The sequence below is a fragment of the Sus scrofa genome, chromosome 9 (genome assembly GCF_054392235.1).
Source record: "Sus scrofa isolate SSC_HxYL_T2T_F1_AM1 chromosome 9, Sscrofa_HxYL_maternal_Yorkshire_Landrace_v2.0, whole genome shotgun sequence".
NCBI lineage: Eukaryota > Metazoa > Chordata > Mammalia > Artiodactyla > Suidae > Sus > Sus scrofa.
Window position 1 is genome coordinate 76266645 of NC_139391.1, and position 13388 is coordinate 76280032.

General features: G+C 41.8%; 1 protein-coding gene across 14 annotated transcripts in view; it reads right to left on the bottom strand.

The window, feature by feature from the left end:
• Positions 1-13388, bottom strand: part of LOC146399988 (uncharacterized) — a 460667-nt gene that overhangs the window by 337229 nt on the left and 110050 nt on the right. For all 14 annotated transcript variants that reach the window (XR_014815759.1, XR_014815764.1, XR_014815763.1 and 11 more), the window contains one exon: positions 1771-1910. The gene's annotated coding sequence lies outside the window, so the exon portion shown is untranslated. The remainder of the gene's footprint in view (positions 1-1770; positions 1911-13388) is intronic.

A 13388-nucleotide genomic window follows, 5' to 3' on the forward strand; every position in this document is an offset into this window, starting at 1 on the left:
CAACATTCCACAGTGGTTTCTATTGAATGAGTGCCTGATTAGGACATCAAATAATATCGAGTATCAGCATTTAGCTGCATAGTTTGACATGTCAAGCAGAGGCAAAAGTTGCAGTAGACACTGCAGAAAGAGTAGATTGTGCTAGGTCTTTGCCCAAAGATTCTGAGATAAGTGGTCTATCTCTCTCTCCTTCTTTTTTTATTTCTGTAAACCTCTTTGCATGATCTTATGATTCTGGTGCTATAATGGGGCAGTTGTTTATTGACATTTTGAATGCTCTAAGGTCATTTTACCATGATTTTCAAGAAACTATTGACATTACTTTTTGACTCTTTATTTATATTTCCATTAAATATCTATAAGTTTATATGAGTCATAAACACATAACCATGGAATCTCCTTTGAGATCACTACTGTTACAAGGAAAACAGCCATGAGAAAGTTGGTGGCTTTCAATAACACCCCCAACAATAGCTCCTTTATTAAACTCTTTATTGACTACATAACATGTGCCAGGCCTTTTGTTCCCTGCCGGCTCAGGTCTGTCCTTATAACTAAGTGACCAAGACAGCCTAGTCAATCAGGCAGCTTTTAAATTACTTTCAACGGCAAAAGAAATAAACTGGTGGTCACACAGCCACAGGTATCAAGCAGGCATTCTGGGCTCATTTATTGCTATTAGCTTAGTGAATTCAAACCTAGGAAACCACAACTTTAGAAAACTCAAATATGCTAGTACAGCAGGGAGGAAAATTACAAACACCATTCCCAAAAGGGCAAAGAAAATGAAGCTCCCTTATTTTCCTGTAAGCGGGACAATCCCGGTTTATACCTGTGGTCCCAGTGTCCCAACTTGTCTAACATTTCCCTCAGATTTTAAATTTTTTAATGAAGAATTATTAATAACTGTGTCGGCAGACTTCTACTTTGTATTTTCAGCTTCTGATATGGTCTTGGCTAATACTGTGGGAGATGTATGCACAATAAACAGATTTTTCACTTTAACATGTGATTAAGTCTAAAAGATGTCTAGCCATAACCCAGCTCTCTTTTCCCTATTTTTTCCAGACTCAGCATAACAAGTTTCTCCCTTTCAAAGACAGCAGACATGGCACCTGCTGGTTAATGCAGTGCCCTCAGGCAAGAAAGAGCTCAGGAAGCTAATTTCATACAGTTTAGGTGGCAGTGGAGAAAGACTCAACATCCCTGCCCCAACAAGCCATTGCTGGGCCAGTCAATTGTGCTGCAGCCTATGCCACACCCACACCCTTCCAAAGGCACAGAGCCACTGAGTCATCTGTTGGTAGGGTCAGCAGAAACATGAGACTCCATTGGCTAGGTGGGAGACATAGATGGGAACCAGAGGCTGGGCCACTTTATCATAGAGCTTATGGACAGCAGCCTGAAAACAGCCATAACATGATTTTGTGAGTCACCGTACGATTTACATACATATACAGTAGCTATTATTACATAGTAATGTCGTTTTATTTTGCAATGAACTCTGAGCAGCAGAGCTAAAAAATAAGCTCTGAATTTGATTTCATAAGGAAACTGATGATGTATATGGAACTTAGAATGTTTATCAATACGGTTTACCATCTCTCATGAGGGCTAAGTGATACCACTGACCACATGAAAACCAGAAGACACAAATCTTTTGAAGAAGCATCAACATCTATGCCAAAAGTTAGAAGTTACTTTAGGACTATATGGAAAAATGACTGCTGAACATGAGTGCCTGCAGTGAAGCCAAGGCTTTTCACTTACCTCCAACGACTGTTCTTCATGAACTTCACCAATTTGGATTCCAAGTTTCCTTTTGGACACACAAAAAGTGAAGTGATAACTTCGTTACCAGAAGAAGAACCGAACAAAAAGTTGAACGAGGCCAGTTTTATTCCAGTGTCCTAGATTACATCAAAGAGAAAATCAGTTAGTTCCAATAATGGTTTCTTTTTTTTTTTTTATTGAATTCATGAAATAGAAATACATCTTTTGAATATTCATTCTGTCAATGAGATATCTGACATTACTGTGAATGTTATTATAGGCTAACATAAAAAAGCTCAACGTTAAAAATAAAATTATTCCTTCTATGGTATGGACATAACAAATTTTAGCAGAGTCCACTGCTATGATGAAATCAATATTATTCTGAAATTAAGAAACCTTTGGAGAAGAAATGTACTTGAAATTGGATGTGGTAAGTATACAATTAATAATTGTATCCTGGAGGAGTTCCCGTTGTGGCGCGGTGGTTAACGAATCTGACTAGGAACCATGAGGTTGCGGGTTCAGTCCCTGCCCTTGCTCAGTGGGTTAACGATCTGGCATTGCCGTGAGCTGTGGTGTAGGTTGCAGACACAGCTCGGATCCCGCGTTGCTGTGGCTCTGGTGTAGGCCGGTGGCTACAGCTCCGATTAGACCCCTAGCCTGGGAACCTCCATATGCCGCGGGAGCGGCCTAAGAAATAGCAAAAAGACAAAAATAATAATAATAATAATTGTATCCTAAAAAGCTGCTATAGTCTGCTAATCAAATAGAAACTATCTTTGTCAAAATGTATAAATATTATACACACATGCAAAGTTAGAGTAACTGAACTATAAAACTGTTTATGAGGAAGCTGGGGTTCAATTTCTTTATGGAAATATATACTTTCCTTGCTGCCTGCCTCTAATATTTGCAGAATCCATGGCAAGAACAGAAATGGAAGCCCACATACTGAAAGTCTAAAGTGTTGTAAATTATAAATTAAGCTAGCAAACTGTTAAATATGTTTGATGCTACCATAACAAATCTACCTACAGTCGTGGCCTCAAAGCCAAGGTACACTTTAGAATCATCAGCCTCCTTGGAATTCCTGTGTGGAATATAGCAGTGTGGGGAAAACACCCATCTCTAGCCCCTCCCTCCCTCCACTTCCCTTTGGCACAGGAAGGGGCCTTATAAAAACAGGTTAGGACATCCCAGACCAGCCCACATGTCCAAGCTCTGTCAATATAATTCTCCCTCTCATTATCCCTAAACAGCTGTCCCTTGTCCAAATCTCAAGCCACAGGGTGCCCACACTGGCAGTGAGGTCCACCTTGGGAGGAGGGACCTGAGGAAAATGACTGCCCACCCCTGGGAGCAGGTCAGGGTCATTTGGGCAAGGATTCTGGGGCCTTAGCCACCCGGGCATTGTCTAGGAGGATATGTCCCTTGGGCCCCTCAGATCTGAGTTGGGCTGACAAGAGAGTTGAGCCCTCTAATGTCAGACTCTGGGCAGCAGTGTTTCCTACTCACATTTGGATCTAAGACTATCAATTGTGTTTTAGAAATGTCTTAGGTTTTAAAGAGACATTTTGAAAATCAACCTAAGTGCCTAAAAATAGCATTGAAATACACACACAGAGACACACACACTCAATGATCACATCCCTGAAGCTCTGAAAATGGAGGAAGCAGTCTCATTAAGTCAGAAAATGAGAATAATGTAACCCTTTAGAGACTCCTAAGCAGCATCAATCTTGGGAGTGTGACCTGTGCGATCACACAGGGCCCCTGAGTGCAGAAGGGCCCCTCACTTGGTTTCATGCTCACCTGTCATCCTAAAAACTGTAACAATTTGAACAAGGGGCCCCACATTTTCATTTCATACTGAGCCCTGCAAATCATGTAACCAGCTCCATTCTCAAGGGCCATTCACTCAGCAAGAGGATTTCCTATGAAACTTGTGCACTGTTTTCCCTTTGAAAAAAAGTCAATAAAGCCAGCATTTCGCTTTCGATTATTTCACTTTCACCTCTAGGCCTGGACAAAAACAGAAGGGCAGAGGGGAAAATGGTTTTTAAAGGGCACTAGAGTATTTGAAAACCTTGACAAAGGTTCCATCAGAGGGTTCAGGCTGGTGCTTGTCATTCTGGAATTGCCTCACCCACTTCCTGCCTAATCCCTGATTAAATGCCACCATTTCACACAGGTGTCATCCAGTCCTTTCTTCTGCCCCAGCCCCATCTCTTTTGATTATGGAGGTTTGCTTTTTCTTTGTGAATTTTTTTCAATTCCTCTCTACTTTTAGATTAAAGTTGGGGGTAGTATTATTATTAAAGCATAATGCCAGGCAGAGATAGGAAGCTTTCCAGCATATCTTTATTAATCCAGGGCAAGTCCATTTTGAAAGAAAGAAAGAGAAAGAAGATTTATAAAGGGCAAGGGCTGACCTCGGCAGATCCTCACAGCAGGGGCAGAGCCTGACACACTGCAGAAAGGTCTGTGAGGAAACAGAGCAAAACTGTCCTCAGCATCAAATCCCCCAATGAGTGACGTTCCCTTGGCCTCCTCCTTCCTCTGGCCCCAGCCCTCTAACACATGAGCCTTGGCTTAAGCATTTATTCACCATCTATTCTGCAGACTTTCTCCTACACATTTCCAAATTCCTCCTCAGCCATTCAACAAGGAAAAGCCCCCAAACCCAGTCTTCTTCAGACATGGACAGCACCCAGGGAGATGAGGAGATTGTGTAGGTGACAATGAAGGGCTGCCAGCTACCAGCTCAGCAACACAGGGGTTAGGAGCAGCTTTCGGGCTCCTAGCAAGCTGTCAATCTCCCCTTTTAAGGTAAAACATGGAAGCGCAGCTAAATTGACTTGACACCCAGAAGCCCTAGAAAAAGCTGGCTCTTCCTTTCTCTGCCTCACACTGTGTAAACACCTATTTCTCTTCCAGTTATTCTAAAAGGACCACAGGGACTTGGGGCTCAGGAGAGAGTTGCAATCAAGGCTGAAACAGGGATGGCCCACAAACAGAACTGGGCTTTCTGGACAATGGGCTAGACAAGGCCACCCCTCCATACATTCACCCTAAAGCTCCCTTTGGGGCTCGCCTCTCCAAGGAAATCAGTCACAGAACAGAGGCACAGGAAGCGGAGCAAGATGGCAGAGGAGTAAGAGGTCATGCTAAGCTTTTCCCACAAACACATCAAAAAAACACATCTACATGTAAAATGACTCGCCCAGAACATCTACTGAATGCTGGCAGAAGAACCTAAACCTCCAAAAAGGGCAAGAAACTCTTGACATAGCTGGGTAGAACAAAAGAAAAAGAAAGAGAGAAAAGGACAGAATGGGACTAGCATTCCCAAGAGCGAGCAGTGAAGGAACCTACATCCTGGGAAGCCACCTAACTGACGAAAGATCAGCCAAGTTGGCAGGACCTCAAAGGCACCAAGAAAAGTGCAGTAGCTGGACTGAGAAGAGCAAAGCAGAGTGAGAGAAGCGCAGATCATCTCAACCCACCAGCCTGGACACCACAGCCTGAGACACTCGGGTGGAGGCTGGGTGCTGAGACTCCGGCTCCAGAGGTCAGTCCCGGGGAAAGGACTGGGGCTGGCTGTGTGGAGACAGCCTGAGGGGCTAAGGAGCAGTGTGCCATGGATGGCAGAGCTGTACGTCACAGGCTGAGGAGGGGAATGCCACTGCAGAGGGAACCCGGGAGAAGGTCCAAACCTGCAGGAGAGGCAAGTCACCATTGTTGGGGAGGGTAAGAGTAAGAGGGGCAGACCACCATAGGAAACTCCCTGCAATGGAGCATGCACATGCCCCGGGGCTCAGAAAGCGGTGCGGCTCTGCAAAGGCTACAAGCAGCAAGAAGCCTCTTGCTGGTTTAGGGGAGATTGGGCACCCCTTGTGCAGGCTACAGGTGGCCAGGCACCTCTTGTGTAGGCTAAGGGCATTAGGGGGCTAAGTACAACGTCGTGCCTCTTGCATAACCTACAGATGGCAGGGACAGACCACTGAGATGGTCTCAGAGGCCAGAGGGAGGCGTGGCTTGCCACCACTGGGGGCCTGTGAGTGGGCTCCACCTGCAACCCAGTCACCTCAGGGGTTGGAAAAAAATAAAAAAAGAGGGCACTGAAACCAAGCACCATATATTGTTGCTCTCACTCCCCTGGGAACATAACCGCCCTGCAGCTGCCACTGCCAAATGCTCTAGGAGGCGGCCAGACACTTGGTCACTGTCCCTTCCCAAGACCCTACAACTAGAAGCAGCTGGTACAGCACCTCCTTTGTGGGTTAAGTGGGACAGGGTACTTATTGTGTGGACTACAGGCGGCAGGGGCAAACTGCCACAGTTATCTCTGATTCCAGAGGTGGGTTTGGCCCACTGCCACTGGGGATACCTGAACAAAAATCACTTGCAACCCCATCCACCTCAAAGGGCACCACAGAGAAGGACATTGTGATGGAACACCACCTGTTGTTGCTCTCACACCCCTGAGAACACACCCACCCTGCTGCTGCCACTGCCAAACACTCTGGGCAGTGTCCAGACCATTGATCACTGTCCCTTCCCAGGAACCTGTGACGAGAAGCAGCTTGTACAGCACCTCTTATGGGGGCTAAGCAGGACGAGGTGCTTCTGGCATGGTCTACAGGAGGTAAGGGCAAACTATTGCAGTTATCTCTGACTCCAGAGGTGGGAGTGGTTCACCACCACTAGGGGTCTGTGAACAAATATCACTTGCAGCCCCATTCACCTCAAAGTCACCACAGAGGAGGGCATTGAGACCGAATACCACCTGTTGGTGCTATCGCACCCCTGGGAACACACTGGCCCTGAAGTTGCCACTGCCAAACATTCTGGGCAGTACCAACACACCTGATCTCTGTAACATCCCAGGATCCTGCAACTAGGAACAGCTTGTACAGCACATTCTATGTGGGCTAAGTGAGACAGGTTGCTTCATGCATGGTCTACAGGTGATGGGGGCAAAGCACCACAGTTATCATTGACTCTAGAGACAGTCATGGCCTGCTCCCAGCAGGGGTCCCTGAACAGGAACCACCTGCAGTTCCAATCACCTCAGAGGAGGGCATTGCAATCAAACACAAGTTGTTTTTGCTCTCACTCCCCTGGGAACTCACATACCCTGCTGCTGCTTCTGCCAAATGTTCTGGTCAGCTGAAGATCAGCCTAGAGCTTATTACCACTTCCCAGGGCCCTGCAACTAGGAGCAGCCTGGACCACCTTCCTGCAGGTCCTTGCTTCTGTTGAGAACCCAAAAACTAGGCACTGACCACTGGCCCTGCCCATTATTGCCTTCTCCCTGGAAACACACTGAGCATCCTGGGATATAACAGCCTGCTAACACAGAAGAAAAAGAAAGCAAATATTCAAACTCCCACATGAAAAATAAATAGTAACCCCCCAAAAAACACAAAGGAGTATTCTTGCATATAAGTAGACTTACAAAATTACAGTTTGGCTTCCCCAAACTCACAGAAAAAGAAAAACACAAGCAAGATGAAGAAGCTCAGAAATTATTCCCAGTTAAAGGAATAGGAGAATTCACCTAAAGCAGACAACAATGAAATAGACCCCTGCAGTCTGACAGACATTGAGTTTAAAAGGGAAATAGTGAAAATACTGAAGGAATTAAGACAGGGTATGAACAGTAATGCAGATTCCTTTAGAAAGGAACTAGAAAGTATAAGGAGGAGCCAATAAAAACTATAAAATTCATTTGCAGAGATGCAAACTGAGCTAAAGGCAATAAAGAGAAGAATGAATAATGCAGAGGAACGAATTAGTGACATGGAAGATAGAATAATAGAAATCACCTAATCAAGACAGCAGATAGAAAAGCAAAAGAAAAAAAATGAAAGCAATATAAGAGACCCATTGGATAACATAAAGCAGGCCAATCTATGCATAACAGGAATTCCAGAAGGAAAAGAAAAAGAAAAGGGGATTGAAATTATATTTGAAGAAATTATAGCTGAAAACTTTCCAAATCTAAAGGATACTGATATCAAGACACAGGAAGCACAGAGGGCCCCAAACAAGTTGAACCCAAACAGGGCCACACCAAGACATACTGTAATAAAAATGGCAAAAGCTAAAGATAAAGAGAGGATTCCAAAGGCAGCAAGAGAAAAGCAAAGCATTAATTATAAGGCAACACCCATAAGGCTATCAGCTGATTATCAGCTGACAGAAACACTATAGGCCAGAAGGGAGTGGCAAGGTATATATAAAGTGCTGAAAGGAAAAAAATTGAAAATTTTCCCAACAAATAAAAGCTAAGAGAGTACAGCAATACTAAACCCATTCTAAGAGAAATACTGAAAGGGCTTCTCTAAATTAAAAAAAAAAGAAAAGAAAAGAAAAAGGAAAAGAAAAAAAGTAGAATTAGGATGGAGGGAACCACAATTGGAAAGCAGTCACTTAAATAAGCCAGCATACAGATCTAAACATGAAGATGCTGGGGAAAATAAACAAAACAAAACAAAACAAACAAGACACCAAAATCATACAATATGGGGAAAGAAAGTACCAAAATATAGATTCTTTTTTATTTTAATGATATGTTTGAGCCTATATTACTATCAACTAAACCAAGCAGATATACAAAGGGGTAAACGTACTTGAAAATCAGGGCAACCACAAATCAAAACCAACCATTATATTCACAAAAACTGAAAAGAAAATACTAAAAGCATAAAATAAATGGAAACCATCCAACCAAAAAAAGAAAAGAAGAAAAGAAAAACATAGAATCAACTGGAAAACAAGGTTTAAAATGGCAATAAATACATATCTATCAATAAATACCTTAAATGTTAATGGAATGAATGCTCCAATCAAAAGACACAGAGTAGAAGATTGGATAAAAAAGCAAAAACCTTCAATGTGCTGTCTACAAGAAACTCACCTTAGGGCAAAGGACACATATAGATTGACAGTGAGGTGATGGGAAAAGATATTTCATACCAAGGGACAAGACAGGAAAGCAGGAGTTGCCATACTCATATTACACAAAATAGACTTTAAAATGAAGGCCATGAAGAAAGACAAAGAAGGACACTATTTAGTAGTTAAAGGATCCATTCAAGAAGAGGATATTACAATTGTCAATATATATGCACCTAATATAGAAGAACCCAGATACCTCCAACAAATGCTAATAGACATAAAAGGAGAAATTGATGGGAATACAGTCATAGTAGGAGACTTTAACACCCCACTCACATCAATGGACAAATCCTCTAGACAGAAAATCAATAAGGCAACAGAGATCCTAAAGGACACAATAGAAAAGTTAGACTTAATCGACATTTTCAGGACATTGCATACAAAAAAATCAGAACATACATTCTTCTCAAGTGCACATGGAACATTCTCAAGGATCGATCATATCCTAGGGCATAAAGCTAACCTCAACAAATTTAAGAGTGTACAAATTATTTCAGGTATCTTCTCTGACCACAATGGCATGAAACTAGAAATCAACCACATGAAAAGAAATGAGAAAAAACTAACTACATGGAGACTAAACAACATGCTACTAAAAAACCAATAGGTCAATGAGGAAATCAAGAAGGAAATTAAAAACTACCACAAGACAAATGATAATGAAGGCACAACCACTCAGAATCTACAGGATGAGTGGGAGGGATAGGGAGCTTGGGCTTATCAGACACAACCTAGAATAGATTTACAAGGAGATCCCGCTGAATAGCATTGAGAACCATGTCTAGATACTCATGTTGCAACAGAAGAAATGGTGGGGGAAAAACTGTAATTGTAATGTATACATGTAAGGATAACCTGACCCCCTTGCTGTACAGTGGGAAAATAAAAAAAAATAAAAAAAAAAAAGAATCTACAGGATGCTGCAAAAGCGGTGCTCAGAGGGAAATTTGTAGCAGTACAGGCCTTCCTCAAAAAAGAAGAAAAATCTCAAATCAATAGCTTAACCTACCACCTAGATGAATTAGAAAAAGAACAACAAACAAGACATAAAGTCAACATAAGAAAGGAAATGATAAAGATCAAAGAGGAAATCAACAAAATAGAGATTCAAAAAACAATAGACAAAATCAATAAAACCAAGAGCTGGTTCTCTGAAAAAGTAAACAAAATTGACAATCCTCTGGCTAGACTCACCAAGAGGAGAGGAAAACCACCCCCCCAAAAAAAAACAAAATAAGAAATGAAAAGGGAGAAATCGCAACAGATACTGCAGAAATTTAAAAAAAAAAAAAGAATACTATGAACAATTGTATGCCAACAAATCTGACAACCTAGAAGAAATGGACAACTTTCTAGAGATATACAGCCTGCCAAAAATTGAATCAAGAAGAAACAGATGAATGGAACAGACTTATCACTAGAAATGAAATTGAATATGTCATAAAAACAACCCTTACAAATGAGTCCAGGACAAGGTGGCTTCACAGGTGAATTCTACCAAACATACAAAGAAAAACTTAAAACCATCCTCCTTAAACTCTTTCAAAAGGTTGAAGAAGAAGGAACACTCCCAAAGACATTCTATGATGCTACCTACCATCACCCTAATTCCAAAACCTGTCAAGATACCACCAAAAAAGAAAACTATAGGCCAATACCTTTGATGAATAAAGACACAAAAATTATCAACAAAATTTTAGCCAAATGAATCAAACAACATGTAAAAAGATCATATACCACAACCAGGTGGGATTCATCCCAGGTTCACATGGATGGTTCAACAGATGCAAATCAATCAATGTCATACACCGCATTAACAAAAGAAAAGTCAAAAATCATATGATCATCTCAAGAGATGCAGAGAAAGCATTTGACAAAGTCCAACATCCATTCATGATCAAAACTCTTACCAAAGTGGGTAGAGAAAAACATACCTTAACATAATCAAAGCTATTTATGACAAACCCACAGCAAATATAATACTCCATGGAGAAAAGTTGAAAGCCTTCCCACTAAAATATGGAACAAGACAAGGATGTCCACTCTCACCACTTTTATTCAACATAGTACTGGAAGTCCTAGCCACAGCAATAAGACAAAAAAATAAATAAATAAATAAATAAATAAAAGGCATCCAAATGGGAAGAGAAGAGGTAAAACTGTCACTGTATGCAGATGACATGATATTATATACAGAAAACCCTAACGACTCAACCCAAAAACGAATTGAACTGATCAACAAATTAAGCAAAGTTAGCAGGATACAAGATTAACATTCAGAAATCAGTCACATTACTGTATACTAACAATGAAATATTAGAAAAGGAATATAAAAATACAATACCTTTTTAAAATTGCATCACAAATATTCAAATATCTGAGAATACACCTGACCAAAGAAGTAAAATATTTATATGTTGACAACTATAAGACATTCACCAAGGAAATTAAAGATGATGTAAAGAAATGGAAAGATATTCCATGCTCCTGGGTTGGAAAAATTAATACTGTAAAAATGGCCATACTGAGATGGGATTAAGATGGCAGAATAGAAGGACTGGAGCTCAACTTCTTTCCTAAAAACAACAAAATTTAAAACCAAATGCTGAGCAATCTTTAACCAAATGGAACAGAAAATTTTAAAAAGATATCCTACTCTATAAGACAAAGAGGAGGCCATCAAGAGGTAGGATGGGCGAATATTATGTGATATAAACAACCCCATACCTCCTGGGTGGGAAGCCCCACAGACTGGAAAGTAACTGTATCACACAGACTTACCCACAGGAGTGGAAGTTCTGAGTCCCATGTCAAGTCCTCATGCCTGGGGATCTGGCATTGGGAGGAGCCCCTAGAGCATCAGGCATTGAAGGCCAGTGGGGCCTGTGTGCAGGAGCTCCATGGGACTGGGGGAAACAGAGACCCCAATCTTAAAAGGAGCACACAGACTTGCACATGCACTCAGTCCCAAGGCAAAGCAAAGTCTCCATAGGACTCTGGGTCACACCTGACTGCAGTTCTTGGAGGACATCCTGGGAAAACAGGGGGTGACTGTGGCTTGTTGTGGGAGAAGAGCATTGGAAGCAAAGCTCTTAGAAATATTTATCAGCATACCTTTCTCTGGAGGGGGCCACTTTGGGTAAATCTAGCCCCACCCATCAGTGTTGAAAAGCCCCAGGCCAAACAACAATCCAGTGGGATCACAGACCCGCCCCTCAGTAAACAAGCTGCCTAAAAACACCCCCCCCCCAGGCACACAGCCATTTCTAATCTCACCCAGAGACAAAGCCCCACCCACCAGAGGGATAGGAATCAGCCCCACCTATCGGTGGGCAGGCACAAGTCCTTCCAATCAGGAAGCCTACAGCAAGCCCCTGTACCAACTTCAGCCACAAGGGGGCAGTCATCAGAAGTAAGAAAGGCTACAACTCTATTATCTGTAAAAAGGTCACCACAGCAAAAACCTATAAAAGCGAAAAGACAGAGAACTGTAACTCGGATGAGGGAGAAAGGAAAAACCCCAGAAAAACATTTAAGTGATCAGGAGATTCTCAGCCTCCAGGAAAAAGACTTTAGACTGCCGATGCTGAAGATGATGCAAGACATTGGAAATAAACTAGAGGCAAAGATGGAAAATTTACAGGAAACACTGAGCAAAGAGATACAAGATACAAAACTTAAGCACGATGAGATGCAAAATAAAATAACTGAAATAAAAAATTCATTAGAAGCAGTCAACAGCAGAATACAGGAGGCAGAAGAACGAATAAGCAAGGTGGAGGACAGATTAGTGGAAATTACAGAAAAACAGAAAAGAGAAAAAAGATTGAAAACAAATGAAGAGAGTCTCAGAGAACTCTGGGACAGTGTTAAATGCACCAACATCCATATTATAGGGTGCCAGAAGGAGAAGAGAGAGAAATGGTCAGAAAAATACTCAAAGAGATAATAGCTGAAAACTTCCCTAACATGGGAAAGGAACCACTCACTCAAATCCAGGAAGCAGAACAAGTACCATATAAAATAAACCCAAGGAGAAATACCTGGAGGGACATATTAATCAAACTGACCAAAATTAAAGACAAAGAGGAGTACCCAGCATGGCTCAGTGGTTAACAAAACCAACTAGGAACCATGAAGTTGCAGGTTCAATCTCTGGCCTCACTCCATGGGTTAAGGATCAGGCACTGCCATGAGCTCTGATGTAGGTCGCAGACGTGGCTTCGATCCCACATTGCTGTGGCTCTAGCGAAAGCCCGTGGCTAGAGCTCCGATTAGACCCTTAGCCTGGGAACCTCCATATGCCTCAGGTGCAGACCTAGAAAATAAAAAAATAAAATAAATAAATAATTTTTTAAAAAGACAGAGAAAATACTGAAAGCATCTAGGGAAAAGAAACAAATAACATACAAGGGAGCCCAAATAAGATTATTTTTCAAAAGAAACACCGCAGGCCAGAAGGGAATGGTATGATATACTTAACATGATGAAAGGAAGAAACCTCCAACCAAGATTACTTTACCCAGCAAGGTTCTCATTCAGAGTTGAAGGAGAATTTAAAAGCTTCAGAGATTAAGCAAAAGCTAAGAGAATTCAGCAACACTAAACCAGCCTTACAACAAATACTAAAGGAACTTCTCTAGGTG